The sequence below is a fragment of the Podarcis bocagei genome (assembly GCF_964188305.1).
Source record: "Podarcis bocagei genome assembly, chromosome: 4".
NCBI classification, from domain to species: Eukaryota; Metazoa; Chordata; class Lepidosauria; order Squamata; family Lacertidae; genus Podarcis; species Podarcis bocagei.
In genome coordinates, this window is record NC_138128.1 from 31,715,070 (window position 1) to 31,728,420 (window position 13,351).

Below are 13,351 nucleotides of genomic sequence, written 5' to 3' on the forward strand. Positions count from 1 at the left end.
ATGTAGGGTTTGTCATTTACAGATTCATTACCTCCAGGGGGGAAAGCACAATATGAGTGTTTAAGATAATGTCAGAAATGAGTTGATGCAGTCTGCTTTGCTTTCCGCTGCAGCCAATTAGTATGCAGAACATCATTCTCCTCTGCCTATAAAGAAAACAATTCAGCAAACATCTTCATTTGCTATTGTGATTTTCAAAATGAAGGTGTTTTTGTTGCGTGCACACACCCTCCCAGTCAAAGAGCACTGCAAAGATTGAATCATGGCAATTGTCAGCCATCAGGCATGCCCAAGTGCTGCAGTGATTTAAATGATCAGGTGCCTTGCATTGCAGATCGGCAACATGGATGCTATTGGATTGGGTCACTTCCTTTGCAGGCACTGCTGGATGCAATGTTAGGCCTCAGGCTACAATAGCAGCTTTTGTCTAGCCTGAAAATAGCAGCAGAGTACTTTTTGCTTTGCTTTTCTGAGCTTCAGCTAACTAGTTACCAAGGAGCTGGAACAGCATTCTGTGGCATCTTGAAGACAAAACAGGAAAAGCTTTAGGATTTCTGCCCAGTGTGCCCTGACCAAAGGCCTGAGAATATGACTATGGACAAACTGCAGCAACTCTCTCTCTCTCTCTCTCTCTCTCTCTCTCTCTCTCTCTCACACACACACACACACACAGAGAGAGAGAGAGAGAGAGAGAGAGAGAGAGAGAGAGAGAGGTGGGATAGATTTGATTCTTTGAACAAAAGAATGCTTTTCTAACCTATGAGATGCTCTGTGCCCAGGGAGATATATATTATGAAAGGTTATATGTAACTGTCCTGAATGTTGTTGTTGTTTAGTCGCTGAGTTGTGTCCGACTCTTCGTGACCCCATGGACCAGAGCACGCCAGGCACTTCTGTCTTCCACTGTCTCCCGCAGTTTGGTCAGACTGTCCTGAATGAATAAATGAAATAATTGCATAGGACAACTTTCACCAACCTGATGCCCTTCAGAAGTTTTGGGCTACAACTTCTATCAGTCCCAAGCAGTACGTTGGCAGATGGTGGCATAGACCCTTGCAAAAAAAACTGAAGCTATACCACAGGTGTGGCTAGCCCCAGGCCTGGCAGTCTTGAGCTGGTTTTCAAGACAATTTTTTTCTGTTCTCCCAAGACCCCAGCAATTTTGGCAGTGATGGCAAAATGGGGAAAAAATTAATAAGGTAATAAAAAAAGCATGACACGGGGTGGGGGCGGGGAGAGAGGTTTAAACCCACCAGCCAGATGGGATGCAGATTGAGACCCTTCCCAGTAATAAGACTGATCTATTGATGAGCATTGAGAGGGAAATAACCTGCACATAACAACTGAAGAGCTGTGTCTTGGGCATATGTACCTACCATGCTGGGGGCTCCAGGGACAAATAAATCCAAGCATTAAGACTGTGTAAATGTTCATAAAATGCCATGGTGAAAACACTGCATTAGAATAAGTTGTGCAGAACAGGAGAAGGTGCCGGCTGTTGCTGTTGAAATGCTTGCTTCGACTCAGCTGTGTGTGGTTTGATCCCCACGCAGCATCGCCACCTTACGGTCAGAAGCGGCAACTTTTCCTAAAGGCTTTTTTCCATTTACTTCTTGCAGGATCTTTTGTTTAGCTCTTAACACTATTTTGTCCGGTTCAGCTGCTTGCTGCCACTGCCCAGCATTCATGTAGCAGCACCAGCTGTTTACATGATGGATGCTGGAGCCCTCTGCATGCATGGAACCCGCCTGTGAGGCTGCATGTCATGACGCCTCCTCCCAGGGCTGGCCCAAGACATTTTGGCACCTGGCACCGCTCTTGAAGCAGAAGCCAAAATGGCGTCTCCCTTCCTGTCTGGGAAGAAGGGGCGAGGAAAGATGTACATCAGGAACATGGATCAAAGAAAAGTTGATATTGGGATCTGCTGCCCTAGTGAATCCTGCCACCTAGTGAATCCTGCCTCACCTTGCCTCATGGGTGGGCCACCCCTGCCTTCCATGTTTCCACATGCTGGGTCTCCCAGAACTGGTGCTGAGGATTCCCTTAAGAGGGATCTGTCTGGTGTGTGACCTGCTAAAGAACTCTTGGAGTTGTCATAGGAAGAGGTGGGACCTTTCCTCAGTCATCGAAAATATCAGCACCAAAAGGGCCCAAGAGCAACAACAACTACAGGACCAGAGTCACTGAGCGGCTTTGGAGGAAGGGTTCTACTTGTGAGTAAGCAATCCCTGAGGCGCCTTTTCTGCCAGCAGCTGTGATAAGGGTATGGTCTGGGAGGCCAGATGTCTCCCTCTTGAAACTTGTCGTTGATCTTCACCTTCGTGTTTCCTATGCTCCCATTAAAGGTAAAGGGACCCCTGACCATTAGGTCCAGTCATGACCGACTCTGGGGTTGTGGCGCTCATCTCGCTTTATTGGCCGAGGGAGCCGGCGTACAGCTGGTCATGTGGCCAGCATGGCTAAGCCGCTTCTGGTGAACCAGAGCAGCGCACGGAACTGCTGTTTACCTTCCCGCCAGAGTAGTACCTATTTATCTACTTGCACTTTTTGCTTTCGAACTGCTAGGTTGGCAGAAGCAGAGACCTAACAACAGGAGCTCACCCCGTCACGAGGACACCACCAACCTTCTGATCGGCAAGCCCTAGGCTCAGTGGTTTAACCCACAGCGCCACCCACGTCCCTCATGCTCCCATTAGGTGTTAGCCATATGGATGACCCTGTAAGGCTTATAAGCAGGGGTTGCTGAACGTTATTTGCAAATGTAAGGCATTCCAGAATTTAGAGACTATGTGAGGCAGCTTCTTAAAATATTTCAGTACAGCTGGTGTACTGAATATAAGAAGTGTACTGCCTCTTATATCAGATGTGAATAGGACAATTTGGGAGTGAAGCACATCCTGGCATCAATATAGATTCAGCATAGAGAGGTTTCTGCATGAATGGAGAACACTCCTCAAACGTATAAACTGTCTGTTCAGATATCAGTATAAAAGCAGCTTGTCAGCTTTTTATTAGAAGGAAATATGTATAGTGAGAGGAGGGAAGGGACATCTGTCTCCAAGGTCTCCGAGTAAAATAAAAAGAATTTCTCCTGCCATACAATTTAACATGCTGCTATGAGGGTATGGTTCTGACCAGCAGAGGGTGGTGTGCCCTTAACTTGCACCTCCCAGTGGACAAAACCATTCGAGACACCAGTTGTATAACAAATCAGCACTCCTGATGTTCCATTAAAATGTGTGTGCTCCTAGTGTAGAGTCCTGACAACTCTGTCCTCTGATGCCTTTTCGGTGAGCGTTGCTGGCAAGCTGTCACATCAGTTTGCATCAGACACACACACACACACAAAATGCAGTAGGCCCCAAGTCATTTTTGGTTGAGTTCAGGACAGACTCATGACACCAGCCCTCATCCCATTCCAGAGAGGCACACACTTAACAGAATAAAAATTGACATTATATTTCTGAGAAATAATCCAGAATACTAATTTTTAAAAATCATACTGTGGGACAAAGTGTTCAGAAATGCTGAGAGAATGAATGTTTTCACTGAGAAGTTGTTTGGTGTGGATGTCTCTTTGGACCAAAGACAGTCTTAGGAATCCTGTCTAGCTCTTTAATAACTTGATCTCAGGCACTGTCGAGATATAACCGCAACTAGTGAATCTCAGCCCAATCACTGAGATAATAATAATAATAATAATAATAATAATAATAATAATAATAATAATAATAATTTATTATTTATACCCCGCCCATCTGGCTGGGTTTCCCCAGCCACTCTGGGCGGCTTCCAAAAGAATATTAAAATACTATGGTACATCAAACATTAAAAGCTTCCCTAAACAGGGCTGCCTTCAGATGTCTTCTAAAAGTCTGGTAGTTGTTGTTCTCTTTGACATCTGGTGGGAGGGCATTCCACAGGGAGGGTGCCACTACCGAGAAGGCCCTCTGCCTGGTTCCCTGTAACTTGGCTTCTTGCAATGAGGGAACCGCCAGAAGGCCCTCGGTGCTGGACCTCAGTGTCCGGGTAGAACGATGGAGGTGGAGACGCTCCTTCAGGTATACTGGACCGAGGCCGTTTAGGGCTTTAAAGGTCAGCACCAACACTTTGAATTGTGCTCGGAAACGTACTGGGAGCCAATGTAAGTCTTTCAAGACCGGTGTTATATGGTCTCGGCGGCCGCTCCCAGTCACCAGTCTGGCTGCTGCATTCTGGATTAGTTGTAGTTTCCGGGTCACCTTCAAAGGTAGCCCCACGTAGAGCGCATTGCAGTAGTCCAAGCGGGAGATAACCAGAGCATGCACCACTCTGGCGAGGCAGTCCGCGGGCAGATAGGGTCTCAGCCTACGTACCAGATGGAGCTGATACACAGCTGCCCTGGACACGGATTTAACCTGTGCCTCCATGGACAGCTGTGAGTCCAAAATGACTCCCAGGCTGCACACCTGGTCCTTCAGGGGCACGGTTACCCCATTCAGGACCAGGGAATCCCCCACACCTGCCCGCCTCCTGTCCCCCAGAAACAGTACTTCTGTCTTGTCAGGATTCAATCTCAATCTGTTTGCCGCCATCCATCCTCCAACCACCTCCAGACACTGACACAGGACTGTCACCGCCTTCACTGGTTCTGATTTGAAAGAAAGGTAGAGCTGGGTATCATCTGCATACTGATGAACACCCAGCCCAAACCCCCTGATGATCTCTCCCAGCGGCTGCATGTAGATGTTGAAAAGCATGGGGGAGAGGACAGAACCCTGAGGCACCCCACAAGTGAGAGCCCAGGGGTCTGAACACTCATCCCCCACCACCACTTTCTGAACACGGCCCAGGAGGAAGGAGCGGAACCACTGTATGACAGTGCCCCCAGCTCCCAGCCCCTCAAGACGGTCCAGAAGGATGCTATGGTCGATGGTATCAAACGCCGCTGAGAGATCCAGCAGAACTAGGAAACAGCTCTCACCTTTGTCCCTAGCCCGCCGGAGATCATCAACCAGTGCGACCAAGGCAGTTTCAGTCCCGTGATGAGGCCTGAATCCCGATTGGAAGGGATCCAAATGGTCCGCTTCTTCCAGGCGTGCCTGGAGTTGTTCAGCAACCACTCGCTCAATCACCTTGCCCAAGAATGGAAGATTTGAGACTGGGCGATAGTTGGCCATCGTGGCCGCATCTAAAGATGGTTTTTTAAGAAGCGGTTTAATAACCGCCTCTTTCAGCGGGTCTGGGAAGGCTCCCTCACGGAGGGAAGCATTCACCACCCCACGAAGCCCATCGCCCAGCCCTTCCCGGCTAGCTTTTATAAGCCAGGATGGGCAAGGATCAAGGAGACAGGTGGTTGGTTTCACTCGTCCAAGCAGCCTGTCCACATCCTCGGAGGTAACAATCTGACAAGTTCCTTCTACATCCCTCCCAAAAGAACTGACGGGAAGAAAAAAGGAGAGCCTTGGTGAAGCTATTTCTTGGTTGGCAGCTAGACCTGTTAGTCAGAGAACTAAGCCCTGCTTCCCCTCATTTCCTTTCTGTGGAGAGCTTGGGGTAAAAAGTATCTGTTTTTACATACTCCCTGTCTAAGTGCCTTTGTCCATCTGTATTGGTACCAAATCTCCATGAAACAGGCCAGTTTGGCTTAGGTTGATTCAGAAGGTACCTGCTTCAGTTGAGATTTGTCCAAAATCCTTCTGAAATGTGACACTTTGGCTCTGGATTTGGGATTTGTCTGAAGTCAATGCACATCTCTAATGTCTGAATAGCTCCTTGCACCTGAGCAAAATAAAACAACAAGCTCTCCCTTCTGTAAATCTCCTGGAGTGTGGCTGCTCATCTCCAGTCAGAATTACAAACTGCCTCCCTTTCCACTGTTTCGGGGTCTTGTTTCTTCAGCCATCTGCATCTTCCCTTTACTCCTCTGCCTTGTGAAGCCAGTCCAGGCAGGAAAGGGCAAAGTTTGCTGGCTGCGGTTACACGCAGCTCTGAATCAGAGTCTTGCATCACGCAGTTCCACAATCCGAAGCTGTGCAGAGACTGTCTTGCCTGAGCTACGGGCCAATCCTGTGCCCAGGCAGCTGACACCATTGTCTACTTGAACTTCATCACAAAGAAGGAGTAGGCAGGGTGGCTTACAGCCCAGTAGGAGCGCTGAGAACATTTTATCATCTTTACAACGTGTCACAGAAATGGAAACAACTTGTTTCCTGTTCCAGCCTTCATTCCCTCTCCTCCCACCTCTCATCCCTTTGGCACTCTCACCCTTTTCTCCATTTCCAAGAACTCTGCTCTTTTGGGGGCGGGATTTTTGTTTTGCATCCTCTTCTGTACGTGGAAGAAAGCAGCTTCGGGCTGCAATTGCAGGTCCCTGGGAGGGCATCCCAGGCCTCATCGGATGTTTAGGATCTCCTCAGAGGGTGGGAGAGATCTGTCCCCAGGGGCCATTCAGTTCATTGAATGGATTTGGACTGGACAAATCTCTGTGGCCTTTGCCTTACTGTTATGTACTGAGCTGAATAGGATCCAAAATGCAGCAGTCTGATTGGCCCTAGAACAATGGGATTCAGAATGCAGCAGACTGATTGGTCCACAGGGGCCACCCGGTCCAGCTCCAGGTGGAGGTGAATCCGCAACCTGATTGCCCCACAGGAGAATCCCGGAATTAGCCAATCATGTGGGGCCCATTGTGTAATAATGTATATGGGGCAGACATTCTGGGGGACCTTCCGTTCCTCCTCACCGCTATGAACTGAATAAAGAGCATGAAATCCACTCTTGACTCCGAGTATATTTCACTTACCAATGTTGGAGCTTCAACATTGGTATAGGCGAAACGGGGGATGCTGGGACATCAGGTAAGGCTATGGGTCTGTGATAGGGCAAAAGGCAAGGAGACCAACAGTAGGTGAAGCCAGAGCCAGAGCAGAGCAGACCCATTCTAGTTTCGCCCTTGCCGAGGACAACTGAGAATATGTTTACATTAGCGACTCAAAATACATTGATGTCACAAACACACTGTCATGGACTAGCTGAATGCAGAGGAGTGTTGGCAGGCACCAGCTAGGGAACCCCCAAGGGAACCCCCAGGGGAAGGCGGTTCAGAGCCAGGGGACGGGTGGTGGGACAATGATGATGAGAGGTCAGAGGGAGAAGAGGGAGCAGACAGAGAGGAGGATGTGTCAGAAGCTGAAGAGGTAATAGGATTTAGTGAGCGAGAAGAGGCTGGGGCAGAGAGCAGTCCAGAAGTGGAGGCTGGAGAGGACGGGGGAGGGGGGGCTCAAGAGGCTGAAATGAGGCAGGCTGCTGAAGAAGCTCCCTCCTGCTGCGACCAGCTCCCCTCCCCACCCCACCCCACCCAGTCTCCCAGAACCCAAAGAGGGAGAGCAAAGACAGGCAAGACAATGGAACCTCAGATTGCTTGGGAAGGAACCAGGGCAGGAGACTTAGGGAGCTGTGGGAAGGTTTTACTAGGAAGGGCTGCTGTGCTCACTAGGCCTGGCCTCCTGGGCTGTCTTGTTTCTTTGAATAAAGAGTTAACTTCACTGAAGTTGTGTGAGTTATTGCTGGCCTGCTCCTGGCACCCGCCCCCTCACACATGCCAGCTGTATTTCAAGCCACATTTGCACACAGTTTGCGCCAGAGCTAGAGGCTCGAGATGTCTTCACCCCAATGCACATGGCCATTTTGGTTCCCCTGCCCCTGTGGCACACACACAGAACTCTTGCTCACGAACCTGTTACCTGCGCATGTGTGCTCATTTGCGCATGTGCGATGACAGTCTCAAAAGTTCACACCATTCTTAAGTATAGAGTGAATGCAGCTGAAGTTTTCTAATTGGATTGAAGCTGGTTTTGGGGGGAATATGTATCAATTATTATTAAGGATTAATTGGGAGGAAAACTGTGTTGTAGTCTGCCACAGTGAATTAACTATGTGTGCTTGCCCTTGTAGTGCAGAGCTTCATTTTTGTGATCAGTTTGTGAGGGATCCTGAATTTTGAGGTCACACATTAATGAGGCTGTAGTGCAGACTAGATGAAACTTTGCTGCAGAGCTGTGTTGGGAGCCTTGCCCAAGGAGCTTGTAAATTGCCTACAATTAAAGTACAACACCAAAGCCTCATATCAACGCAAACCAGATCTGGGGCTAGTTTGCTCCTGTCATCTGCGGTGGTGCCAGTAACAGCTCTCTCTTTTTCACTTTTCCTGTCAGTGAACCTGGTGAGCACAGCCTGTCTGAAGAGACTCCAGACATAGGGCTAAATGGTAAACCAAGTTAGTCAAAGTCAACTTTTGCACCACAAAGCAACATATGGTAGCTGTGAACAATTAACAGCTCAATGAGATCATATTTCAGGGTGGGAACAGCTTAGCTCACTGCCAGGATCTCTCTCTGAGTCAGATAAGGAGTGAGAAAATTCCAGTGAAAAAAACCACAACTTTGGTTGTCTAGATGAGACTAATGCTGGGATATATCTCTTTCCCCTGCCCTCTTTTGGGTCAACTAGGCTCTCTCTTACACATTATTTGAAGATGAGTAGGATGCTGAATACTTCTGATGTAACTTTGGTCATGTAAACACCCAAGCATATTGTTATTATAAAAGCATGACAAACCAGGAAGGCTTTTTGCTGCTATAGTAACTATTTCCCCCCCTGTGTATCCCTGTTCCAGAATGTATTCTTTTCCAGCCGGCAAATGCACCAGCCACTTTTAGCTCTAAACATTGTCTGTGTATCTTAAGCAAAGTCATTTTGTAGGTCTCCTGCTATCAGGCGATCCTTCTAAATACGGTAATTTCGCTGCAGCAAGAAGAATAAATAAGGAAGAACATAGGAAGAAGAGCCTTGCTGGATCTGACCAAACACACTGATCATGGACTTCTGCTTCCCAGAAGGTAGAAGTTCATTCTCCTGGCAAATGAGAAGCAATTCCTATATCCCTGAGGGAGCAGTACAGTGGTACCTCAGGTTAAGTACTTAATTCGTTCCGGAGGTCCGGTCTTAACCTGAAACTGTTCTTAACCTGAAGCACCACTTTAGCTAATGGGGCCGCCGGAGCCTGATTTCTGTTCTTATCCTGAAGCAAAGTTCTTAACCTGAAGCACTATTTCTGGGTTAGCGGAGTGTGTAACCTGAAGTGTATGTAACCTGAAGCGTATGTAACCCGAGGTATCACTGTATCTGCCAGCTACACAAAAAGCAGCACCTCAAAAAAGCAGCACTTGTCTGTGGGACAGTCATCTTGTCCCCTCAACATTGTGGCCAAGACAAGTTGCTACTGTTGGTCCACATGGCAGGCAGCTGCCCAAACTTGAAGTAGAAGATCATACCAAAGGACTTTGCAGTGACATCTCTGGGGCAATTCCTCTGTCCTCCCCAGCTAATTTGATCACTGCCCATACAAGCTGCTTGAGAGGTGGAGAAGGTGCCATTATTTGGTGTGTGGGGCTCCTCTAAGCAGCTCTGGATCTGAAGGTCTCAGAAGTGAATCATTGTTGGTTCACTTAGAGTCATCCGTGCGAATGATACTTCAGAAAAACATTGATTTCAACAGAGCCTTCCTCATTACAGGAAGTCCTTCTTTAGGTGTTTGCACAGTTACACTTGCTATTCCCATTTGTCACCAGCGGCTGCTGGTCAGGAATAAGTCATATTCACACCGATTTGGCAGTGGGAGTTTTAAACAACTCTTGTCAGCATATGCCAAGTGGCACGTAAGGGCCAAACTCCACATCTGAAGGAGAGAGAGAAAGGAAGGAAGGAAGGAAGGAAGGAAGGAAGGAAGGAAGGAAGGAAGGAAGGAAGGAAGGAAGGAAGGAAGGAAGGAAAGAAAGAAAGAAAGAAAGAAAGAAAGAAAGAAAGAAAGAAAGAAAGAAAGAGAAAGAAAGAAAGAAAGAAAGAAAGAAAGAAAGAAAGAAAGAAAGAAAGAAAGAAAGAAAGAAAGAAAGAAAGATGCCATGCAGGGAAGGGTATGCAAATACATTTTAACTATAAGGGATGGGAAGGAGAGTCTTCCCACAACATTTTCATGCCAAAAATCCCCACCTAACCCCACAGAAATGGGGACAATTTGCAGCAAATTTGGAGAGGTGTTTTTTTGTTTGTTTGTTTGGTGAAGAAAGGCACAGAGGGAAAAAATGTTAACTCACAGTGCACCCCATATTCACCATAATTTTAAAGTACATTTAAAATGCATTCCCCCAAAGAGTCCTGGGAACTGTAGTTTGTTAAAGGCATTAGGAAATGTAGCTCTGAACTACAGTCCCCAGGATTCTTTCAGACCCAGCACCTCAGCTCTGCTGTCCTCTTGTACTTTGCATGCTGATTGCAGCATCTGGGCTTGATGAGGCATATGATTCTCACCTGCTCCAAGCCTACTTCAGCTGAACTTCTACCAGAGCTAGCGAGCCCCACCTGGCCAGCTAGGGAGCTGGGCTGTGGGCCCTTGCCTGTCTCAGGCTCCTGGAGCACCCCCCCACTGCTCCGTACACCTCAGAACTGTCATGTTCATGGAGACAGGGGCTCCTCTGGCGATGGGTCCTGCTGCTCTGGTTTCGGAACGTTGACCGCCATCCCCTCGCCATTCTCTGCAACCTGGTGAGTACTTCCTTCCTCATCCCCTGTTTGCCCTTGCGTGTCCCAGTCCTGACTACACCCCTTGCTGGGTTCCTCTTCCTCCTCGCCATCATCCTGCCAGTTCATGACATCAAGATGTTGTTTCAACACTTGACATGTTCCCTTTTCCCTGCTTTTGGAGAGTAGGGTGGGTGCAGTCATTTGTGGGTTTCAGGTCCCAGGAGGCAGGGCTGGGCAAGTCTTGGGCAGTCTTGTGACTAGGCTGGATCTGTTCACACTGATGGCATGTCCTTGGAGATGAGGATGAGGCACCTTGGTTGCTGGGGAGACCACGTTAGTAGGAAGGTAGGGCAGGGGCTGGTTCAAGAGGCTCTCCTTCCTCTTCTGAAACATCTAGCACCAGTGGGGTGGATTTGTCTGTTGGTGGACTTCTCACCAACCAAAGAGCCAGTGTGGTGTAGTGGTTAAGAGCGATAGATTGGTAATCTGGGGAACCGGGTTCGCATCTCCGCTCCTCCACCTGCAGCTGCTGGGTGACCTTGGGCCAGTCACACTTCTTTGAAGTCTCTCAGACCCACTCACCTCACAGAGTGTTTGTTCTGGGGGAGGAAGGGAAAGGAGATTGTTAGCCGCTTTGAGACTCCTTAAAGGGAGTGAAAGGCGGGGTATCAAATCCAAACACTTTTTCTTCTTCAGCACCTCCCCAACATTGAGCTCAGCACTCTCCTCCCATTATTCCTCCTCCTCTCTGATCAGTCCTGCCAAGAGGTCTCCCTGGGAGTCATGACACTGGGGTCTGCTTTCGTTATGGAAGGAGAGTGACCAGTCATAAGGACATTTTATAAGCATATGCTTTACATAACATATAGTTTGACTCTTAGCGTTCATGTGTGTCCACTTATAAGAATGTTCATTAAGCTCAAGACACAGCTTTTTAACACACATCTCCTCCCGATCAGAGATTTAACTTCTAGATAGGATTGAGGAAGGGCTGAAAGCTCAAGGGAAGCCATTGTCATGCCTGTGTCTCACGAAACATGAAAAGAAATATTCGCAAAGTCTCCCCGGAAGGCAAACAGTGGTGGCAGAGAGTGGGGAGGTTTACTAGCAGCAACCCCTGGAAAATGGGAACAGTTGGTGCATAGGAATAAAAGTCTCATAACAAATTCTGAGAGAAGAAAATTGCATAGCAATTAAAATGAGAAATGGCTTAAGCTAGGAGCAAGATATGCATATTTGCAATGTGTATAGGAGGGGGGGAAACACAAGACTTGGCAACTAAGCTGAATTTCAGAGACGGAGAAGGAAGAATTCATAGATAAAATGAAGGGTTTTTGGATGAATGGCAGTGTGTGTGATAATGATATCTGAAAAGATGGAGAGTGAACACGTAGGGAGAGGCGGCTAGCATGAGAATATCATGCTGAACGTGAGACAGATATCAGTGTTCTGTCCATGAAAAAATGTATGAAAAGCATATTGCCTCTTCCTTTCTTTTTAATTAGTGAGGCGGCTCCACATTCTAAATCTGTACATATTGCACAACTGATTCATGCACTTAGCATCTTGTGGTTGGGCAATCTTTGTGCTGCATTCTTAATAATCATTAAAGCAAGGAAATTCTTTGAATTGAGGTTGGAAATCTATCCTTCACCCACTCTGTTACGACTTGGCAAGTGAGACTCCCAACCAAGAATTCGACTTGGCCCACAGATCAAGGATCTCCAGCTCAGATTTCTCACATAGGCTCCATTTCTGCCACAGTTGCTGCGGCCTGCGGGTCTGCAGCATCCGAAAGGTAGAGCACAAAGCCCTTGTTTAAATCTTTGTTCATTCAGTATCATTATGAATACTCTCTCCATTGTACACATCGTTCTACAGCAGGAGTTGGGAACTCATCAGCCCCAGTCATCATGACCACTGCTCAGCCTAGTTGTGGGCTGCACTGACACAACAGTTCACCCCATTTCCCCGACATTTCCTAGCTGTCAATCTCCATATTATATTTGAATTTTCACATGGCATAAAAGCCACTCCTGGAAATCTAGTGGACTATAGCACTCATTTCTATATTAATTAATTCCCTGTTATTTCTCCCCCCAAAAAAATGTGGAAGTAAAGTGATGAAATTTAGGGTGGTATATTGGCAAATAGAAGGGGAAGAAATGGAGGCAGTGAGAGATTTTACTTTCTTGGGCTCCATGATCACTGCAGATAGTGACAGCAGCCACGAAGTTAAAAGACGCCTGCGTCTTGGGAGAAAAGCAATGACAAACCTAGACAGCATCTTAAAAAGTAGAGACATCACCTTGCCAACAAAGGGCCGTATGGTGAAAGCTATGGTTTTCCCAGTAGTTATGTATGGAAGTGAGAGCTGGACCATAAAGAAGGGTGATCGCCGAAGAATTGATGCTTCTGAATTAAGGTGCTGGAGGAGGCTCTTGAGAGTCCCATGGACTGCAAGAAGATCAAACCTATCCATTCTGAAGGAAATCAGCCCTGAGTGCTCACTGGAAGGACATTATTCTGAAGCTGAGACTCCAGTACTTTGGCCACCTCATGAGAAGAGAAGACTCCCTGGAAAAGACCCTGATGCTGGGAAAGATGGAGGGCACAAGGAGAAGGGGATGACAGAGGACGAGATGGTTGGATATTGTTCTCGAAGCTACCAGCATGAGTTTGACCAAACTGCGGGAGGCAGTGGAAGACAGGAGTGCCTGGCATGCTCTGGTCCATGGGGTCATGAAGAGTCAGACATGACTAAACGACTAAACAACAACAACAACATATT